Consider the following 24,208-nt stretch of genomic DNA (forward strand, 5'->3'; position numbering starts at 1 on the left):
CCCTCTCTTCACCTTCCCGTGTCCGTACTGGATCTCTTGTGCCTCCCTTTACCTTCTCATGGAATTCATCATGTCACCGGTCCTTCCTGGGATGGGGTATCTTGTCACGACTTTCGCTGCTCTTCTTGTCCACTTCGGTGGTCCTGGTGCATCTTCATGGTCCTCCACTCCTTACGGTCTTGGCTATACTCTGGGACCCGATGCTCCACATTGTTGCGATCATGCCACCACTTCTTCTCTTTGGCCTCGCAGTTTGTTTTGCTCCTCTCAGACCCACGTTGGACTCTCGCAGCCTGCCACAGGCGTTCTCTGCACAGCCTTTCTTCTAGCCCTCACTCGGAGTTCAAAACTCCTGGGCTCCAGCGGTCTCCTGGCTTCCCCACTATCGGACTTTCTTTAGACCCTCTTCTCTTTCCTTTTTATCTTTGCGGCTCTGCCCCAGTGCAGCATCAACACCTGCAGATTATGTCACTTTGGCATTCCTCTTGCCTCCTGCGAACCACCTTGTGGCAGTACTTAAGTGTTGGATACTCTTCATGGTTGCAGTTTTCTTCCTCTCTGTATGTTCAGTACTGGCAATAGCCCACTTGCTACAAACATATATGGGTTTACTCTCAATGACATAGGTCGGTATGGATGGGGTTCTAGGGAATGTTGGGGAGTGACATGGCTCAAAGGGCAGCACCGTAGGTGATCAAATTTGTCCTCAACGGGGGAGTGCCTCCCCATGAGGTCCTCCTGCATTACCCACCCCCCCATGAAGGGACTATTGGGTATCTGCCGCCCCTCCCTAGCCTCATGGGAAAGGGCTCCCTCTTGCAGAAAAGTGATGACACCTTGAAAATCGTCACAGCGCATGCAATGGATTGTCTGAATGCTGTATGAATGAGCAGGTGAATGAGAGAATGTGTGTTCTATATATATGGATGTGAATGAGAGCATGTATGCTGTATGAATGTGTGTGCTTGTGTGTGAAAAGCTGGGCAGTGGGACTCTAATTTATACAGGAGAGGAATGGATACTCTCTACTTGTGGTGTGACATTTTTTACATTTTTGATGTGCATCCAGAGTAAAATCAACATGAGTGTTCTTACATGGCTAAATGAGCCTGCATTTGTGCAGCCAGTGTGGATAATTGTTCTTATTGTGTCATGACCTCTTTTACTGGCAATCAAGGGTAAAGCAAATATGATAATTGCTTTTATGTGGCTAGACTAGCATGCATTGATGAAGCTAGTCTGGTTAGATGTTGTTAATGTTGCATGGCAATTTCTACTGGTAATCAAGAGGAAAGCAAACATGATAATTTTTATTCCATGGCTATAGTGACCTACATTAGTGCATCCATTCGGGGCATGTTTTCTTACTGTCGCATGGCATTTTCTTTCAGAACATCAAGGGTAAAGAAACCATGCCAATTATTATTACATGGCTAGACAGGCCTACACTACATTAGTACAGCCAGTCTTGATATTTTTTCATACTGTGACATCGCATTTTTGCTGGGCATCAGGGGTAAAGTAAACTTAAGTGGTATTACATGACTAGGCTGGCCTACATTGGAGCAGCCAGCCTGGATATACTTTCTTACTGTGGCATGGCATTCTTTATTGTCATCAAGGTAAAGCCATAATGATGAGTGTTCTATGTGGACATACTGCCCTACATTGTTGAAGCTAGTATGGGCATGCTTTCATACTGTGACATGGCATCATTTACAGGCATCAAAGCTAAGAAAACATGATGAGTGTTCTTGCACAGCCATACTGGCCTACATTACTTCAGCCAGTCTGTTCATGTTTTATTACTGTGGCCTGGCATTTTGTACTGGCAAAGCCAACAAGAGTATGTTTTTATATGGTAATACAGGAATACATTGTTGCAGCTTTTCGTGACATGTACTGGCAAAGCCAGCATGAACATGTTTATTTCTACTTGCATATATTTTGGGCAAAGGCATCAAGAAAATGTGTTGGAAAATGCTCCTTTGCAGTGTTGGTGACTTGCATCTATTGGATGTATTAATTTGTTACAGAATAAAACCGATTGCAAAATGTTTGGCATTTTACACTATTTTTCACAGAAAGTGTGTTGTAAGATACACCATTTGAACCCATTATTTTAAAAATGTCCTCCCAAACTCTACTTGATTTGTTTCAGCTCCCCTGCTGTGCTCAGTTACTGCAAATTCATGGGCAACATATACATCCCTCAAATTAAAACAAATCACCAGCCACCACTAGTTGTAATATCAAATGTTCACTTGCCGGTGTCATTTCTAAGCAGTCTTCTGAGAGTTAATGGATTAATTGCAGATGTAAATGCACTTCAGGGTTAATAAAACTTGTCTTGACCAAGTGTGCCTTGAATCACTTGATTTCAATCTGTTCCTTGTACTGAAGACCTGTTAATAACAAGCATTGACAAATTCAACGGGTTTGGTTTGTGCATAGGTGTTAGTCATTTGCCAAGCACTGCTATCATGTGTCCAGGTAATCACACCATTTTTCAGTCTTTTCCATCTTATGGCCAGAGAGAACCATTATTCCACTGCCTGGAAAATGCCTATCCTATGTTTACACAAAAGCCAAAACTGTTGGTTTTGCCAATATCTACTGTTCTAGCTATTTGGTGGTGCTGTAAGCAATGCCTATAAGCCAAGAATGTTGGCATGGAGGAAGGGAGCCACTTACGTTATGTTACTGGACTTTATGGGGGTAATTCATAGAATTTCGCGCACAAGTGTTGCACGCGGCTGGCGCACAGTGCGCGTGTGCGAATGTCTGTGCCAGCCGCGTGCGCTAAAATCGATTTCCACGCACAGCGTATTCATGGATTTTAGCCTCCAAAACCAGCCGTGGCGCAGAGTGGTGCAGCGACCCTGCAGCAGCGCCAGTTACGCCCCCAAGAACGCCCTCGCGCAAGGAAAAGCCATCAAAATCCCCAATCCAGCGCAAAGGGCTGCGCTAACCCTGGACCAGTTTACAGGGCTGCCAAACAGCAAACGCCAAGCGGGGAACGTGTATTACTGGGGTTCGCGTGAAGTTTCACACGCGAAAGGTCCTGTGCGAGTGGGGTACGTGTATAACTGGGGTTCGTGTGAAGTTTCACACCCGATTGGAGCAGGGTACGTGTATTACGGGGGTTCGCAGGAACTTTCACACACGAAAGGGCCTGTGCGAGTGGGGTATGTGTATAACTGGGGTTCGCGGGAAGTTTCACACACGATTGGAGCAGGGTACGTGTATTACGGGGGTTCGTGAGACGTTTCACATGCGAAAGGGCCTGTGCTAGTGGGGTACGTGTATAACTGGGGTTCACGGGAAGTTTCACACGCGATTGTAGCAGGGTACGTGTATTACGGGGGTTCACAGGAAGTATCACACGCGATTGGATCCGGGTACGTGTATTTCGGGGGTGCGTGGGAAGTTTCACACGCGATAGGCCCTGTGCGAGCGGGTTACGTGTATTACTGGGGTTTGCAGGAAGTTTCACACGCGATAGGCCCTGTGCGAGCGGGGTACATGTATTACTGGGGTTCGCGGGAAGTTTCACATGCGAAAGGGCCTGTGCAAGTGGGGTACGTGTATAACTGGGGTTCGCAGGAAGTCTCACACGTGATTTCAGCAGGGTATGTGTATTTTGGGGGTGCGCGGGAAGTTTCACACGCGAAAGGGCCTGTGCGAGTGGGTTACGCGTATAACTGGGGTTCGTGGGAAGTCTCACACGCGATTTCAGCAGGGTACGTGTATTTCGGGGGTGCACAGGACATTTCACACGCGAAAGGGCCTGTGCTAGTGGGGTACGTGTATAACTGGGGTTCGCGGGAAGTTTCACACGTGATTGGAGCAGGGTACGTGTATTACAGGGGTTCACGGGAAGTATCGCACGCGATTGGATCCGGGTACGTGTATTTCGGGTGTGCGTGGGAAGTTTCACACGCGATAGGCCCTGTGCGAGTGGGATATGTGTATAACTGGGGTTTGCGGGAGGTTTCACACGCGATAGGCCCTGTGCGAGCGGGTTACGTGTATTACTGGGGTTCGCGGGAAGTTTCACACGCGATAGACCCTGTGCGAGCGGGGTACGTGTATTACTGGGGTTTGCGGGAAGTTTCACACGCGAAAGGGCCTGTGCGAGTGGGGTACGTGTATAACTGGGGTTTGCAGGAAGTCTCAAACGTGATTTCAGCAGGGTACGTGTATTTCAGGGGTGTGCGGGAAGTTTCACACGCGAAAGGGCCTGTGCGAGTGGGGTACGTGTATAACTAGGGTTCGCGTGAAGTTTCACACACGATTGGAGCAGGGTATGTGTATTACGGGGGTTCGCAGGAAGTTTCACACGCGAAAGGGCCTGTGCGAGTGGGTTACGTGTATAACTGGGGTTCGTGGGAAGTCTCACACGCGATTTCAGCAGGGTACGTGTATTTCAGGGGTGCACAGGATGTTTCACAAGCGAGTGGGGTACGTGTATTACTGGGGTTTGCGGGAAGTCTCACACGCGATTTCAGCAGGGTACGTGTATTTCAGGGGGTGCGCGGGGAGTCCTACATGTGAATTGGCAGTGTGGGTCCTCCCAGGTGTTCCCTCTACACCCTCCACGGCCCCTGCAGTCAGCCCACACCACAGGGGACTACCCTGCACCCCTGGTCATGTCCCGCAGGCAGCCCATCCACCATGGGCATGCCCCCCAGCCTGCCCCCCAGCCAAGCCACATGTCAGCTTGCACTACTGATCACCAATGCATGTCCCCTGCACCCCCACCCCCCAGCAGTGCAGGGCACCTGCCAGCAGGCCCCCACTCATGTCCCCCTGCACACCCCAGCAGTGCAGGGCACCTGCCAGCAGGCCCCCACTCATGTCCCCCTGCACCCCCACCCCCCAGCAGCGCAGGGCACCTGCCAGCAGGCCCCCACTCATGTCCCACTCATATCCCCCTGCACCCCCATCCCCCAGCAGTGCCGGGCACCTGCCAGCAGGCCCCCACTCATGTCCCCCTGCACCCCCACCCCCCAGAAGTGCAGGGCACCTGCCAGCAGGCCCCCACTCATGTCCCCCTGCACCACCACCCCCCAGCAGTGCAGGGCACCTGCCAGCAGGCCCCCACTCATGTCCCACTCATGTCCCACTCATGTCCCCGTGCACCCCCACCCCCAGCAGTGCAGGGCACCTGCCAGCAGGCCCCCACTCATGTCCCCCTGCACCCCCACCCCCAGCAGTGCAGGGCACCTCCCAGCAGGCCCCCACTCATTTCCCCCTGCATCCCCACCCCCTAGCAGTGCAGGGCACCTGCCAACAGGCCCCCACTCATGTCCCCCTGCCCCCAGGTCATGACGATCCTCAATCATGGCCCTTATGGGCAGCCTCCCCAGCCCAAAGACCCAACCAAGTATTGCATCCACCCACATAGAAAAGGCAATTACATGATACAACCCCAATGGCAAGTTTGTAAATGAACACATGTCCGTCACACACACACAATGGGTGCAAGTGAATGTGAAAACCCATATCATGACATGCATGAAACCAATGAGATAATACCACACATCGAAGTATGAAGAATAAAATGTATTAAACACAACATGAATGTAATCAAAATCCAACACACAACAATGGGAATAATAAAAGAAAAGCTGCATGTCCGTAAAAGAATAAAAACAAGAAATCATAATCCAAAGAAATCCAAAAGAAATGGTGTCCAAAGTCACAGTCCAACAAAGCAAATCCAAGGGAAAAAAGAAAGTGAAAACCATTGCTCCATGGTGAAAATAAAAAAAAGAGAATAATCCAATGGTGAACTATGTAGAGATGAACAATCCAGGGTTCATGAGCCCAACTGATGAAATGAAACCTATCAAAAATACTACCTAATAAAAAACTATATACAAAAACGTGTTGCATTGTCCAAGCGCAACCAAAATAAAGAAAAACTAAAGGAAACCTAACACTATCTAACTATATACAATGGCGGCGGGCAAGTCCAGCGGCTCACTCTGTGGTGTCCCGGGCCAGGGCATCATCAAACTCCATGTCTATTTGCCGGAGGCGGGCCGCTGTCCTGGCCCCGAGGTCTCGCAGGGAGGCACTCATGGCCTGTTCCAACTCCCTGCGAGTTGCCTCGAGGCACTCTGCCCGCCTCAAAGCCCGACGCATGGAGAACTCCGCCCTGACCATGGTGAGCCGCGCCTCTTCCGCCCACCGCCGCTCCGCACCTATCTGCTGGCCCAACCGGTGCCACACGGAAGACACTCCCATTCCTGGGTCCTCCTGCCCTCTGGCCGATGCCTGCCCCTCCGATGTTGATGGCCCCGAGCCATCATTGCTCCCACCTAGAGCCTGCTCCTGCTGCTGTTGTCCATGTGCCGTGTCTGATGGTGCCTGCACATCCTCCATCAGCTGGTCTCCAGTTGTGGTGTCCACCCCTGCTGGGCTGCCGACTCCCGACTGTGGCAGGGATGTGAGCTCCACCAAGCTGGCTGTGTTGGACGGGCCAGGTCCACAGAGGGCCCTTGTGGAATCTGGGCCGGAAGGCGGTGTGGAGAACGACTGGCGCATAGTCTCCACAGAGGAGGAGAGGTCCGCCAGAGTGCGCGACACATGTAGGAACCCACCAACCAGGGCCTACACACGCAGTGCCACGTCACGATGCTGCTCTCCGTGATGGTGTGTGTTCTCCGCCCAGGAAGAATGCACATCATCATGAATGACACGAGTGCGCAACGCAACACCAACCAGGACGGAGCCCATATGTTCGTGGAACCCCTCGTCCGCAGGTAGTGGAGAGGCAGATGACATGGCACTCTCCTCTACCTGCAGACGGGCCTGGGACGGGGCCTCCCTGCTGGTGCATGGTGGTGCAGTCACACGGTCAGGGACAGCGACATGCACAGGCCCCTCCGCGGTGACCTGTGCTGCCTCGTGACACTGGACTGCACCACTTGCACCAGTGGTACTACCCCCACCAGGCCCCATGTGCGGCTCAGTAGCGGGCTCCTCCTCCTCTGTGGAGACCACCAACCTGGATGTCTCCACACCGTCTTCCGCCATTGGAAGCCCCTGACGGGGCTCACCCGGCCCTTCCGCCACAGCCGTTGTGGCAGACGCAACACAAGCCCCCTCGCTCCCGGGTGATGGTAATTCCTAGGAGGGTGGATGGGCCTTGCGTTGCCGCCCAGTGGAGGTATCTCTGCCACTTGGCTCCACAGTGCCATCTCTACCCTCTTCTTCACTTGATGCTGCGTAGAGGGAGACATAGAACACAAGCATCAGGGTACAGTACAAAATACCCTAGACGGGAAGCAATAACACATAGTGGCACTGTCAAATGTCACTTCCATCCTGTCATTCCACAACACATGGGTGAATGCACACAACACACATGCAGAAACAGTCCCGGCGCCTGCAATCAACATCAACATCCATGTAGAAGGGCCCCTGTAAACCAAGATGTTGCCTTCAAAGTCACATGCATCCATGGCATTTCAAAATCACACACACACTTCTCAGGCACAGACACACACACATGTGCACCATACATGTACATGACATCAGCACCCATTCCTCACCCCCCCTCCCCTTCATGTCCAGGAACAGAGACAGCCATGCTTTCATTGTGCATTCCGCATAGAGCTCCCCATGTTGCATTAAAACACATGCACCAACCATGTGGTTGACACATAACTGGTCTCACATGCATGACCATGGTCCCTGCACACACGCATCCATACATGGTCTATGTCACACATACAGGCAAGCATCAGACTACCAGCACACTGCAACATGCCCTGTCTCACACAGCAATGCTTGGCCACTTACCGCTCAACTCCAGACGGGTCTGCCTCCGAAGGATCTGGGTGTGGAGTGCTGGGCCTACGCGTTCCAGGACCCTCATCTGGATGTTACTCATGCGTGCTCGGCCCTCCTCCGCGAGGCGCCGGGCCTTGTGGAGGGTCCTGGACTTGAAATCCTCCCAGCGCTTCTTGACGTGCTTGATGTCGCTTGTTGCCACCCCCTCTGCGTTGATGGCAACCACTACGTCGTCCCAGATCCTCTCCCGTCCTTCCTTGTTGGCGCGTGATGTTCCGAAGAGGGCATCATAATGCCCCAGGACATGCTCCACCAGGACACCAACTTTGGTGGCAGTGAAGCTGGTGGCCCTCTGCCTCTCTGGCTGGGGGTTGCCAGTGGTGCCAGATGGAGATGTGCCCGACATGGCAACCCCAGAGGCAGGAGTGGGTGGGCAACTGGGTCCTGGGGCTGGGCTGTGGAGCGATGGAATCCCAGTCGGGAGTATTCTGTTCCAGCAGGGGTGGACACAGCAACTGGACCCCTGCAGATGGCTGATGTGCAGGCACCAAATAGCAGGGCACATGGGCAGCAGACAGTCAGGCAGCAGCAGATGGCAGGTGGTAGCGTGCTCGGGGCTCTGGGGGGCAGAAAAATGGCCTTCAGGCCAGGAGCGTGGTCTTCCGTGTGTGTATGTGTGGCCAGCTTGATACGGAGTGATTTGGCATGTGAAAAAATTGCACGTCAGCGTGTAATTCGAGGAAAGGGCCTTAGCACGTAAGCGCATCAGCACACGTATGCGATTTCATTGGACCAAAGGCCCTTAGCGCGTAAGCGCGTCTGTGACGTATCGCGCACGGGCGTTGCCCTATCGCGTGTAAAACTTCACGCGAACCTCAGGAATACACGTACCCCACTCGCACAGGGCCCTTTCGCATGTAAAACTTCACGTGAACCCCAGGAATACACGTGCCCCACTCGCACAGGGCCCTTTCGCGTGTAAAACTTCACACGAACCCCAGGAATACACGTACCCCACTCGCACAGGGCCCTTTCACGTGTAAAACTTCACGCGAACCCCAGGAATACACATACCCCACTCGCACAGGGCCCTTTCGCATGTAATACTTCACGCGAACCCCAGGAATATTGGCCCTGTGCGAGTGTATTACTGGGGTGCGCGGGAAGTTTCACACGCGAAAGGGCCTGTGCGAGTGGGGTACGTGTATTACTGGGGTTCGCGGGAAGTTTCACACGTGATAGGCCCTGTGCGAGCGGGGTACATGTATTTCGGGGTGCGCAGGAAGTTTCACACGCGATTTAGCTGTCAGAGTGGTGTACTGAATTTCGGGGGTGCGCGGGGAGTCCTACATGTGAATTGGCAGTGTGGGTCATCCCAGGTGTTCCCTCTACACCCCCCATGGCCCCTGCAGGCAGCCCACACCACAGGGGACTACCCTGCACCCCTGGACATGTCCCGCAGGCAGCCCATCTACCATGGGCATGCCCCCCAGCCAAGCCACATGTCAGCTTGCATACTGCCCCAGGACTTGCTCCACCAGGACACCAACTTCGGTGGCAGTGAAACTGGTGGCCCTCTGCCTCTCTGGCTGGGGGTTGCCAGTGCTGCCAGATGGTGTTGTGTTGGACATGGCAACCCCAGAGGCAGGAGGGGTGGGCAACTGGTTCCTGGGGCTGGGCTGTGGAGGGATGGAACCCCAGTTGGGAGTGTTTGGTTCCAGCAGGGATGGTCACAGCAACTACACCCCTGGCTGACGTGCAGGCAGCAAATGGCAGGGCACGTGGGCAGCAGGCAATCAGGTAGCAGCAGATGGCAGGTGGGAGCATGCTCTGGGCTCTGGGGGGCAGTAATTCGGCCTTCTGGGCAGGAGCGTGGTCTTCCATGTGTTTTCACGTGGCCAGCTTGATACGGAGTGATTTGGCACGTGAAAAAATTGCACGTCAGCGTGTAATTCGAGGAAAGGGCCTTAGCGCGTAAGCGCGTCAGCACATGCACGCGATTTCATTGGACCAAAGGCCCTTAGGGCGTAGGCGCGTAAGTTACATTACGCGCGCGGGCGTTTACCTCATAGCACGTGATGACAGAGCACACATGGAAAAACTGCACGTACGAGTGTCATCGCCTTAGCGCGTAAACGCGTAAGTTACATTACGCACGCGGACGTTTCCCTCATAGCACGTGATGACAGAGCACACGTGGAAAAACTGCACGTCCGAGTGTCATCGCGTGTAATTGGAGGAAAGGGCCCGCGTACACACGTATCTGACGTGTACAAGTGGGCCAGTTTAAAAGCTACGTGTAGTACGCCATTTCCTTGTACGTGCTTTTCGTGGAGAGCGAGTGGGTGAAATCTGTACTTCTTGTCGGTTCACACGCGATTACTTCACAGCGTTTCTAGTTTGTACTCCCTGTTACCTCTGACAGCTCTTTTCTGATTTTTTGTTGGGCCTGTTTCCTCAAACAGAGTTCACTTCTCCTTTTGTCTGTATTTTTCACGTTCTTTTTCCAGGCAGACGGTGAGTTCCGCACGTACTTAGCAACTGTGCTTGCCCCGTGTGTCGCGTTCCCCTTCAGAGGTCATTGTAGGCTGCGTGTATTACGCGTACGCTTATTTTTGTGTTTCTGGGTGCCACAGCGTAGTGCGGGTTCATTTTGTCACGCACGTGGTCTACGAGGGGTTGCGTGCACGTTTATTTTTGATTTTGGGCTGCCTGTGCGTTGCGTGACACGTCATCTTCCCCCAGGGGTCACAGACAGCCTTGTTAGAGCACTAGGGTACGAATTCCATCTAGTATCCTACCCTTTTGACCCCCAATTGCCCAGGACAATAGTTCACTGCAACTCCCATACGCACAACAACATCAGTGCTATGGTTGGGAGGTGACCAAGCAGTAAGGGAGGCAAAGGTGGCCAACCTTCAAAAGGTGGGCGTGGTGGGCACGGTAGGGGACATGGCCGGGATTTGCAGGGTGCCCCTATACCCCTATGTGTGGAGGAACAATCAGGGACACCCATGCCCCCCCCATGGTTGAGGGAAACGTGGCTGACACCATCCCAGCTCAGCCCCTGTTGGACCAGCCCATTGTGGCACCTGACCTGGCACAGGATGACTCCCAGGCTGACTTCCTGGTCAGCAGGTCTAGGCCACGTGTGGCGGTGCAAGTTGTTGTCACCAAGCCACGTGGATCTGGGGAAGCTATGTCATCTGCTGCCCCAAGTATGCAGGGTGGGGAGGCTGCAGGGGCAGCTGCAACTCCATCCGCCCCAGCTCTGACTCTCCCAGCCAGGACAGTGTCAGTCCAGGTCCATCAAACTGACGTTCCCCCTGCCAACATTACCCTGCAACCAATGCCTGCATCAAGACCTATGGTCATTGTGCATTCCCACACTCCTACTACCCAGTCCACCGGTGATTCTGCCCCTACTGACCAGAGCGGCGTAAGCCACTCTGGCTCCGCTCCACCTTTAAAGAAGAGGAAGAAGGGTGCTCTGGCATGACAGGCTGAGACCCCAGACACGGCTACACACTCCGGCACGTAAAGGAAGCCTTGCTTTAATGATGCGGAACTTGATGCACTTGTGTCCTATGTGTCGGCACATAGCCGCAAAATGTTGGTGACTGCAGGGTGCAAGATCACACCTGGTCAACGTAGGGCACACTGGCAGACCATCGCGGACCGCATAAGTGCCCTTGGATTTGTGAGGCGCACAGCTGATGATTGCTACAAGCGGTGGAAGGACCTGAAACGCAGAGCAAAGAACAAGCTGGCCTCAAATCATGCTGCTACTCTGGTGACTGGCAGTGGGTCTCCACAAGAGGACAACAAACTCACTGAACATGAGTCTGTTGCTGGGGCCTTCGTCACAGAGGAACAGATCCAAGGTGTGGGAGAACTACCTGATATGATGCATTGTCCGGTGAGTGCCCATGCATGTGTGGGTAATGCATGCGTATTTTGTTTGGGTGACGGGTTCTGATTGAGTGCCAGGTGAGGGTGTGTGTGCCTGGGTGGTATGGGTCACCCATGTGCTTCATCCAAAACATTCAGTGGCCTTGGATTTGAGTGTGACAGTATCCCTTCTGCCCACAGTAGTAATTTAGCGCAACATTACGGCAGTTGCCCTTGAAGTGGCATCTTGCAACAACATTGTTTGTATTTTTCAGTGTTCGTTCAGGCTGATCGTTTCAATTCTCCCACTTTTGCTACATATTCCTCAGCCCTATTGTCACATTTGTGACATGCTTCTGTCATTGATGAACCCCACATTGTCCCACATGTGTTACCTTGTTAGGTGAATGATTTGACCATTCAGGCTGATTGAGTATTGGCCTGATCACATACATTTTTGGGGCCTGTTTGAATGTGGAACATGATAGTTGTTTCCTGTCATGTTGAAGTGCACAACCATTGATGTGTACATTGGGCTGCAATCACTGTATTTTTGTACACTGGATGTGTTGCAGTGTGCGGCACATGCGTATTTTGTCACACTATGTAGCATTTTTCATCTCATCATATCCATCTCACATGGATGGCTGACATTACTCATTCACTGACATATGGATGTACTTGTGGAATGTACCATGGCTATGGTACATGCCATCTGTGTGATGGCATGTGTCATGTATGTGTATTGGACATGCCACTCACAGGCCAATGTGTGATGGCAGTGCTACCCAGCATGCAGCACATGTGTTGCTCTTCCATCTTGGTGTCATCAGTGTCTGCCTTTTGCCTCACCTTCCAACTCAGTGGCAGTGCATGCATGGGAGGGTTCTAGTCATGTGGGACATTTGTAAATCATGTACTGGTTCTGTAGCTTGTCAGGCCTATTTGTGTGCTATGGTGATAATGCCTGTTTCCATTTTTTGTCTTTCATGATTTTGCAGGGGATAACGCACCTGATGCTGTTGAGGTTGAGGAGATGGTGCAGACCCAGGAGCAATCTCAGGCACGACCGGGCACCAGTGAGGGACGTGGTGTGGTGGTGGGTGAGAACCCAATCTTGCTGCAGACCATTCTGTCCAGGGGTGTCTCTGGGTGCACCTCCCCAGACCTCTATTCAGGTGCTGATTCGGATGATGAGACCTATGTGCCGTCGCAGGTAAGTGTTTCTAGCAGGGATTCTGTTCTGTCCAACCCACCTGCACCAGGGGTAGAACCCTCTATGGGGATGTCAGTTTTGGTAAGTCCGCCTTTGGCGGTTATGGATGCAGGGTCACACTCCACAACATCTGATCCTGCTCCTGGGCCAGCAGATCAGAGGGGGAATGCAGTCCTGCAGCCTCAGGCAGTGCCAGCACGGCAAGGCGCAGATCGCCTTGCCCCAAACAGGTGTGGTGCCCGCCAACGCGGTGGCCGTACGCCACCAGGCAATACCGTATGGGAACAATCCATGTACGGTATGGCAAGCCAACAGGCATCATCAGTTGAGATGATGGCTCAAGCAATGGAGAGGGTGGCCCCTTCCATTGCCCCCCCTGAAAGGCAGATGGAGCAACTAGAGCAGGCAACAGACTCCATTTGCCAATCACACAGGGAGGACATGTTGGCATCCAACAGGGACAGATGGGCGGCACTGGAGACTCTACGCCAATCGATATCAATAGAGTCCCAGGGCCACAGGGAAGCCCTGAGGGTAGAACTCCATCACCTCAGGGAGACTTTTGTTGATCTTGAGGCTTCCACTAACTTGAGGACAAAACAGCAGCTGGAGCGGCTCACACGTTCGCTCTCAGCTGAGATGCAGGCAACTCGGGAGGAGATCCGGGCATCACGTCAGGTGCTGCATGGGGATCTCCGCACTATAATCCTCCAGAATGAGACCTTCCACACCCGCATGCTTGCAGCCATGGAGGACCATACCAGGGCTTTGCGTGGGCTGCCTCCCATAGCACCACCACCTCCTGTGGCAGCAGCAGAGGGTAATGAGAGCGACAGCAGCAGTTCTCCCACATTGGCATAGCCGTGCAGGCCATGAGCCCATGGAGGTGTTTTTTTTCTCCCAACATCCACACAGGTGGCTGTTGGTGCGCACCCTGACCTCGGACCTCCTGGGTGGCCTCCCCCCAGCCCCCACATGGCCATTTTTGATTTTTGATTGTTTTTACAGTGTGTTGCCTTGTGTGGCTCCCGTGGGCATCCACTGTATTCCAGCTGGGCACATGCAGGCTTGTCCTGAGTTTGGGTTAGATGCTTGGGTTCGTGAGACACACACCCCTCCTGCTTCCCGTTTCCATGGGCTTGCAAAGGGTGTGCCCAAGTGACAGTGACTTACACAGTGACGTTGGACTCCCATGAGCTGTGTGGGCAGTCTGTAGTCAATACTGTGTATACATTCCTAGTGGATATTGTTGTTGTATTGTACACTGCATGGTGTATTGATATGTGCTTGTGCATCCATGTCTTCCTCCTAATTTGCAGGTTCATTCCTCATGCCTTCACAAGGCGGTCTACTTTGGAGATGGAGTTCATGTTGTAAACAGTGCACTTACACATTTGCGTGGCAGCAACACTGTACAGTTGGAAGTGGTCGATGCGCTGGCATAATCAGGTTGTAAGACTACCACTAATTTAACTTAGTACTGTCATGTTTTTGCTATGTTTGAGGTTGTGTAGCTGCATTGTATTGTTGGTATGTATTTGGTCATGTGTGTTATTAGTTCTACATTACTGGGAGCATATTGTGTGTGGCCAGTTTCCATTAGGCACACTGTACTTTGTGACACTTGTGTCAGGTTTTGGGGATTGCTTTGTTTGCTCTCACATAGCATGACAGGCCATGGTGTGTTGGGTGGCGGTGCTGGGGAGGGGTTGGGTGACATGGCAGTGTTGTCATGTTGTATTTTGCATGGGGGTAATGAATTTATCAGCATAGTAGTGTGTCTTTTGATGACACAGCATTGGTGGTGTTTGTGTAGGTAGGGATGCACACAATGTAACACTTCCAGGTGACCAATCTCAGGCTGGTATGGTTGTGACAGTTGACTGTCCCTTATGTCATCATCATTGATTGTCAGATGGTATGTGCCAGGGCTGTGTGCACTCCACATGGGTGTGATTTTAGGTAAAGTAATTAACCACCAGCTGCGTACGGGCTGCCTCACCCCGTGCCATTTCCCCTCCAATGCGCAGCAGGCGTGCATGTGGTTGGGGATGTGGGGGCACCACCATGTCCACACGCAGGCCCCGGCGTGTTGCAACGTTGTACAGGACACATGCTGCCACTATGATCCTGCACACTACTGGGGGAGCGTATAACAGCTGCCCGCCAGAACGGTCAAGGGAGCAAAAGCGTGACTTGAGCACTCCGAATGTGCGCTCCACTATGCCCCGGGTTGCAATGTGGGCTGTGTTGTATCTTACCTCGGTGGCGTGGTGGGGTTCCGAATTGGCGTCTTCATGTGGGCAATGGTTGAAGTAGGTAATGAAATATAGTCTCGGAAACTAAGGAGCAGAAGATAGTGGGGAGAAATTAAACTACGGCACATAATTCAACTGGGGCAAACACTTTATACAAAAGGAACAACTATTAAACTAGGGTGAACAATTCATACATTGGGGCAACAATTAAACTAGGGCATACAATTTAAACAGTGGGGTAACAGTTAGTCTAGTGTGCTAATGTTAGAGCATATAAATGTGAGTGTGCACATGTGCTAGTGTACATATGTAAGCACTAAGACCTCACTTATATTTCTATCATAGCACCCCTGCTTAGTCCAGTAGTGGAACCCACGTTTGAAAATGTGCCGAGAGTGGATGTGAGGAGAGACACACAGCAGATGGGGGTTGTTTGGCTTTTTTGCCCCCACCTCCGTTTTCCCTCCTTTGGCCATGCTAGCCCCTACGGCCATTCCCAACAACTGCCTGACCCACATCACCGCAATCAGCCTTCCCAATCGTCAAGGATCGCTTTGAGATAGCCCCGTGATTTAATGGGATGCAAATGCTATTTCTAAGCATTTTTCTGAAATGTAATGGCTTAATTGCAGATGTAAACTCGGTTTTGCTGTAATAAAAATGTCTTATTTAATGTGCCATCTTGCTGTACCAGTACATAATACCCGGCTGCACCTTAAAGTAAACTGCTCCCACAAAATCTCTCCCCTACGAAATACCTTGCCACCCTTCAAACTTGTATGGTAAGCCCATACCTAATACTCAACACAACCAAAATGTAATGTGTGCTCCTCAGCCACCCTCTAAACAGGAAACCATCCTGGATGGTTGTACGAAATCCACCTGGACGACTTTACCCCCCAACCTTCCCCATCCACTAAATTCCTCATGTCCATCATGGATGACAACATCTCCTTTCAGCAGTACATAAACAAGAAAGCCCAGTCCGTAAAGTACTACATCACACTGCTCCACAGGATAAATTAAGCTCTTAATCCCTCCCAAGGACTTCTGAACCATGATACAGTTTTCCTTGATTGCACTCATTGATGGGGGCAACACCCTCCTCGCTGTGCTTCCCACGGCTTCCCACGGTACTGCCAGGTATTTTAGCTGAACTGGAAGATAATACATTGATACAATAGGATCTGGCATTATTTGTAAACTGTAGTCTTGGTATATATTAGTTCTGTTGCATAGTTGGGGCAAACATGGGAGGTAAATAGGTAGTGTGACGGTTCATAGAACCTCGTCACTTCTCCCCAGGGGGGAGCCCTTCTTTGTGAGGCTAGGGAGTTGAGGCCACTACCCTATAATCCCTTTAGGGGTGGTAAAAAGTAGGAGGACCTCACAGGGAGAGACTCCCCTCATGGGGATAAGGACCTCCGTTCTGTAGAGGAACTGCCTAACCCTTTTGCTCTTACAATGGAATGCACTAGGAGGCATGAAGATCTACTCAGCCACTAACCAGAGTAATGAGAAGAGTTGGCCTCAGGTAGGAATGAAGATCACTCTAATGACAGTAAAGACGGACTCTAACTTTACACTGGGGAGGACCTAGCTACTAACAATATAAAGTGAGAAGGGACTTACAGAAATAGAGAGCAATTAGTTTGAAGCCAGCAGAGCCCGGGTAGTTCAAACAAGGAGTCCTGTTGGTGATGTAGAAAAGCTCGTCCTCAGAAGTGAGGATGCGGAAAGGGGGAAACCCCAAGAGAGTCCAGTGAGCCTGCAGGGCGAACTACTCACTCCAGAGCTTGGGAAGTCGAAGCGGTGGCGGGACCTCTGAAAGGTCGACTGTTGGGCTTTACAACAACAGTGAGACATCAGCCCCAGGCCTATACGGACAGCGCAGGTGATCGAGAAGGAAGCAACGAACCAAGAGGTAGTCACCAGTGACCCCATGAAGAACCAGAGATGTATTCCCTGTTCAAATCAGGTAACAGGATTTGCGGTAGACCTGGTTGGGGCCTGGGTAGACCAGAGTGCATCAGGAGTAATCTTCCCCATTACAGTATTGATCCGAAAACCAAGACACAAAAGTGCATCAGGAGTAATCTCCCTCATCACAGTAGTGAAAGTAAAAAAAGGTCAATAAACAAGACTGCATCGGAAGTGATCTCCCTCGTCATAGTGTTGGCCAGAATGTCAAGAACCAAAAGTGCATCAGGAGTAATCTCCCTCATCACAGTAGCTTGAATCAGAGAGTCGAGATGCAAGTGAGCATTGGGAGTGATCTCCCTCATCACAGTGATAGCACTAAGAGAAATCAAACAGGAAATACTACAGAGTAATCTCCCTCATCACAGGGGTGACCCCCGTGAAACTAAAGAGTAGTACAGTAGTAATCTACCTCATCACCGTGGGGACTCTTTTAAAACCCATAAAGAAGAAACACTAATCACCCTTGTCACAATGGTAACAATAAGAGAAGCCAAAGAGAAGAAACACTTGCGAGTAATCTCCCTCGTTACATTGGTAACACTAACAAAACCCAAAGAGAAGAAACACTCTGGAGTAATCTCCCTCATCATAGTAGTTACATTAAGAGAAGTCAAAGAGGGAAAACATCTGTGACTAATCTCCCACGTCACAGTGTTGACACAAGGAGAAGCCACAGAGAAGAAAGCAGTCTAGAGTAACCTCCCTTTTTACAGCAGTTGTTGGCAAAGCAGACAAAGTCAAGAGTGCAACAAGAGTGATCTTCCTCATCACAGTGGTGACATTGAAATGCATAAAAGTCAAGAATGCCTCAGGAGTACTCTCCTTCATCACAGTTATTTCATTAACAGCAGTGCAGAAAATAGCAGCCAACCAGAGCTCTTTATAGAGAACGTTCAGTGTGGGAATTGGTCAAGAAGGATCATTGGCATTGTGGAACAAGTCTGTAAAAATCTGTTGGAGGAACTAAAGAGACCTTTGAGGACTAATGGGTGGATTTGGAGAATGGAGTCATTCTCCTGCCTTGGAAGCCTTTGTTGAATCAGAAACTGACTAAAAGACTGTGATAGACTGAATCAGTCTGCCATTCTCCTGGTACTTTGTTTTTCCTTTAAGTACTGAACGAATTTGAACTTAGTGGTAGGCTTAGAATAGGTTTTGCACAGAGGATGGAGACTTTTCTTTAGACAATCATCCCGACGATGAGCACCCGAGTTGTATTTACTTTAGACAGGGATAAACCTCCAGAGATAGGGAAAAATAGGTTATTTTCTTTACCTATTAATAAAGAATTGCTTAAAAAATGCAACCTCAGTGTCCGACTCTTCACTCCACCTCGCCAGAGTAGGCAAATACATATTGAAGACATGTCAATAAATAATTGCATTTGAAATGTACACATGTATTGTGCACAAACGTACAATTACAAATGACTTCTCTGCTGTCTCCAGTACAAGTCCGAACTTAGAGCCAGCTGATCAATTATTTCGTTGTGAAAAAAAATGCTGTAAACACTGACACTGGGCTGGGATGTAGTTTGACGTGGCTTCCGGGCAAGGCCGGATGCACTTGCAGAATATTAATAAACATTCTCTGGAAATATGCAAACAAACCAGAAGAATATTTTTTTGTAATTCTCAGAGTGTATTGATAAACATTCTCGTAGAATATGAATAAACAAACAGACTACATATAGAGCTGTTCGTGCTCATCAAGGAGTGATGGACCCAAGCAAACTGGAAAACCTTCTCCACTCTGGGTTTTGGAGGAAGGAGGGGCTCATTGCTCCTCTTTTTCTGATCTGGGATATTTGCAGCACTAAATTGGATTTTTAATGAAAGAGGCACCAGAGGCTTCTCCTTTTTGCTTTTGAGAGAACTATATTTTTTATTGAGCTGTGTATGAATTTATCAAGTGCTAAACTACAGCCCAAACCAATTGAACCATCTTATATAGATTTGACTTATGTTTGCATGGCGGTCAATCCCATTGGCTCGGAATCTCCTTTAAGACTTTGTCACAGCCATTAGAGTCCACAACAGCTTTTTGGGTTGTTTTCTTCCATTGGATTAGATATTTTGAGAATGTTCTCATGCTTATTGGATTGTACAACTCAAACCTCCCTCCAGCTCAGCTCTTAGCTCTCTACTATCACAGAGGATTGGTACAAAGGGTTTACCTGTTTTAATATCACATTGAGAAAAGGGAAGAGGTATTGAATTACGTATCATTCGATGGGCCATTACTATGCATCAGGCATTTTAGTGAGAACCAATTAGTGTTAAAAGAAAATTATGGTATTAGGTTGGTTGATCCATTTTAATGGGGGATATAGGCTATAAAATGAAATGATAGCAGTGCTTTCATTAATAACCTTTCTTATATTGAGTGTGCTATGTGTAGTCACAATGACAGTTGCAATGTTTTTCTATTACTTATTTCTTGTAATAAAAAGAAATGCACTTTGCAGGAGAGTGTGGGAGAAGTTATTCAGTGTTCTTTACTGAGAATCAATTCATGAACAGTTGTGCATGTGAATTTAATGTGCTCATCTATATAAACTGCAGTATATTGTCTTACAGTATATTGTGCATGTTTCAATATGGAATGGGTTGGTAGGAGGTTTAACAGTAGTCCCTCCATACATTACATGACATTAGTAAATCCGTCCTGTGTGGATGAGTGAGGATGTCTAGCCCACTGCAGGGCCTTATTGTCTACTCTCTCTTTGATGCACAGTGACAGGTATATGATTTCTTCACCATCTATTACTAACACAACCCCTTTTAAGGGTGTGGGGGCTTAGCACATTCCATTTGGAGTGGAGGAAAGGCTCTGGTTGAATAGGTGTTAGCTGGTGTCATCTTGTAGCCAGGTACTAACATTGTGGCAGTGCCTCGAAAATGTCCATCCCATGCCTACACAAAAGCCAAAACTGTTGATTTTGACAGTGCTTGTTAATTATTGAGGCAGAGCTACCTGGTTCCCAGCCTAACTCTCTGCGCTATGGTTCTCAGCGATTTGATAGGGTGAAAATGCAGATGTGCACCGCCTAAAGTCTAGCCTTCAGCAGGATGGATGTACCTTAGGTACCCCTTTTTTTTATCAAGGCAAGTACAGCACCTTTGCATGATTGGCTGTGCTCTGCTGAGTACCTGGTTGGTGGCAGCTCCACTAGTTTTTGAGGTGCAGCCTACAAAGGTACCTGCGAAGATACAAACTGAAATCGCAAAAAACAATGCAGGTTCTCCAACAGCCAGACCATGTTCTACATGCAGAATGCATGCTAGGCTACTCAGCTGGCCTTGACGACATAAGGAGTTGCTCTTTTCCCTTTGACTTCTCCGACCCTCAAATTTGATTGAATACACCAATGTGATGGGCTAGGATCACCTTTCTGACCCACAGCATCTCCATACATTCCTAAAGCTCTGAGCCAGTACTGTAGTGTTTTCTTCTGTAAACGGGAGAACCACAATTACCTAATAACAGAGTAGGGCTTTGCTGAAGAGCCAACTTCGGTCGCAGTGTGCATGGCCAGACCCCTCACTCTGAGTCTACATTTTCCTGAGTGCTAAACACAAAACATATAAAAAGAGAAATTTGATGCCACAAACCCTGATCCGTCAATGTTACACTGCATCATTTTGCATGCTATATCTATGAGCGAGGAGGTTTTACATTTCCAAAATAAAGTAGCCATTCATCTTTATTGGACTGGTGACATTGTGACATACTGTATCTGGTCCCACTCCAAACACCCCTCTTATAAAGTGGGTGTACAGACCCAGTACCGAGCCCCTCGACTACAGAGGGCACTGCCAGTACCAGCATTGGCTCCTGATCTGGAGAAAAGACGGATACCCTGCAACTGTCACCACTTCCTAAAACACTCTTCTGACTCCTCAACCATCACTACAGTATCACACTTTCCAACTGCTCTGCTCCCATCATCACTGTCTCAGAGTCTTACATGAAACCACAACCATCACCTTAGTCTCAGGTTCTCTGTGAACCCTACAACCCTATCTTGTATTGCAAACTTTCTCCTAATCCTACAACAATTGCTGCTCCCTCTGACCACTCAGACTGCATAACCATCACCGTGGTCTCAGACTATTCTCTGGCCCTACAACCATCACTCTGTCAAAGACTAACTCTCTGATGGTCTACCAACCCATCACCCCTCCCTCAGACTTACCAGTTCTCCTGCAACTAGCCCCGCTGTATCACATTCTCGGATTAACCTATAACCATTAATAATATATTAGACTTCCTTTTGGTCCTACACCCATTCTGTGCTCTCACAGGATCGCCAAAGCCATGTAACTTTAACCACTTTCGCAGATTCATCAATGACCCATCAACCATCAATGCTGGCAGCCTCTCCTATGACCAGGTATGTCACTGTTGTCGTACTGGCCTCCGACCCTTCACCTAAGACCTCTGTCTCACCTGTGCCTATGACCCAACACCCGTCGTCCCAGTCACATATGCGCTTTTGAGAGGTCTGTTCATGGACTGGGGAACAAGCATACTCCTTCTCATTCCTTCTACTCCCTCGCCCCCTGATCTCTCCCCCACACAGTATACTGTTAGTGTGCACATTGCTCCTTCACATGCCCCCCTGCACCAGTGACTTGAGCAGAGATGGGACTTTCCCACTCAGTGTCATAGAGAGAGCAGGGCTGAAACCATAAGGCACATCTAAAAATGGTACAACGTCCTTTCATCGCCAGGCATTTCAAAGCCTGCAATTTAAAAGTGCACAAAATATCGTTGAAGCGCATACATTTTTTTTGGGGGGGTGCGAAAGGGCACATAAGTGGTTGTGGGGGGTCTTCTATAGTTAAAAATAGGTGCAGGAAGGGGGGCTGGGGCGACCCCCCCCCCAAAATAAATTCGATTAACTTTTTCGTTATTTCATTCACGTTTAAATTGCAGGCTTTGAAATGTCTGACGATGAAAGGACATAGAACCCAAAAAAACATGCAGCATGTAGCTCAGGAAATACACAACACTTCAACTGAGGCTCCTAATCATAACAAGGCCTAATCGCTCATGATCCAGCTGGATAAATATATAATACATCCTTCAGGCCTGGCCAAAAAACACTTTGGTTCATTAGGGCTAATTGGTTCCCTCTTACTTCATTCCTGCTTCTGCAAAAAGGCCCGCCTGCACCATCTTCCCTCAGACAGGCAAGAATTGTTCACTGCTGGTGACACTCTGGAGCTCATTTTCGGGTCTCCTTGTAATTCGGCGGATTGGACCGTTTATATTTTCACTTTTGCATGCCCAGGTCCCCACCACCAAATGTTCCTCAGTTGCACGGCGGAGTAAAAAAGGGGAGGGGGAAAAGGCTTGTACGCAACCCTTTTTGCACTCCACCATGCAATTTGAGTAAAACCTGCCTGCAATGTATGTATGGCAGGCAGAGTTTCCCATGGATTACTATGGAGTACGCCTGCTTTCTGAAGGTCCAAGAAGCAGACAGACTGCATAGGAATCCACAGCATTTGCTCCAGCATGAAAATCCATGCTGGTGTAATTGCTGAAGTATTTGGATGGTGGAGAGGAAAGGAAACGCTCTAGCATGCTGTCTGTCTGAGGGCGGGTTAACAGATGTGTGCAGGGTTTTTATCTGTAAAATCTCCTTCACTTGCACCATTACCTTTGACATAATGGTACTCCCTTGATCGGTTAATATTTCTCTAAGAAAACCAACCCATGACAGAAACGGGATTATGTGTTTAAGAATCTGTTGTGATGTATTTTTTTTCATTGGGAAGGCCTCTGAATACCAGGTTGCAAAATCTAGAATTACTAGAATATACGTATTCCCTAGTTTGGATGTTTCTAATGGTCCCACTATATCCATACCAATTCTAGAGAAGGGTACCTCTATTATAGGGAGAGGTTGTAACGAGGGCTGGTGGAGGAGAGTGTGGAGCTGTTTTCTGGCATAGGTGGCACGTGACTATGAAGCTCGTGATGTCAGCGTAAACCCAGGCAAATAAAACCTGCTAATGATCTGCCCCTGCATTTTTGTTGTTTCCTATGTGCCCTGAAGTCAAGTGGGCATGAGCTATTTCCAGGATGACCCTCCTATGGCTCTTAGGGACTACAATCGAGGTCCTAGTTACCCCATCTGGTGCAATGTCTCCCCAATAGAGAAGCCTTGTTTCAGAAAGGAATGTGCCATCTTTAGACCTGCTTCTTCCGCTTGGATTGACCTGTAAGAAGGCCTCTGAGAGAATAGGGTCATTCTGCTGAGTGAAAGCTAGGTCAGATATTATCTTGGTTCTTTCACCGGTGACTCTCGGGGTTACTGGGGTCACAATATCTGTGGGTTCTTCATCAGCCTTCTCAAGACCCTTTTTACCTCTTTCTGTGATTTCCTGTTCTCAATCCTCTACAGGTTTGAGAAAGAGGGCTCCTTCTAACCTTCTAAGACTCCATGGTCAATCTTGACCCCGGTTTTTACATGGTATGTTTGTTTCACATTGTTTTGAACCAAGATTTGTATGCCACCTCTGTAGTCTGGGTCTATTGCTCAAGCAATTACGTCCAAGCCGCATCTCCATGCTAGGCCATCAAATGGCATTCTCCTAAGTCTATAGAGACATCCTGACTACTATGTAGGTCAAAGCTTATAGACTCATTAGTAGGTACAGTGGGGCCAGTGGCCTGGCTACTCAGTTTGGAGTATTTTAGGGTTCCACAATTTTTATTGGTTGAGTCAGACCCCACTTTCACACCATAGGTAAGGGTGGCGAAGAAGGAAGCTGACTCACAGCTGGCATGAGGATGGTTATAGACTTTTATTTATAAAAGATGGAACCTCACTATCCCTATCATCTATGAGGGAGTTCCCTGCCTCAAACGTATACTAAAGGATCCATCAGAATGTCTGTCAAAATCAAAGTACAGCATCCTGTATCACAACCTACTTCTATCCCTTACACTACAACTAAAGAATAATATAACCCAACAGAAGGTTCCTTCCCCAGGAGAATGACTCCCTTCTCCTGCTATTCAGGTGATGTTCAAAAGA

Source organism: Ambystoma mexicanum, chromosome 1p (assembly GCF_040938575.1).
Source record: "Ambystoma mexicanum isolate Mex_15411 chromosome 1p, UKY_AmexF1_1, whole genome shotgun sequence".
Classification (NCBI taxonomy): domain Eukaryota; kingdom Metazoa; phylum Chordata; class Amphibia; order Caudata; family Ambystomatidae; genus Ambystoma; species Ambystoma mexicanum.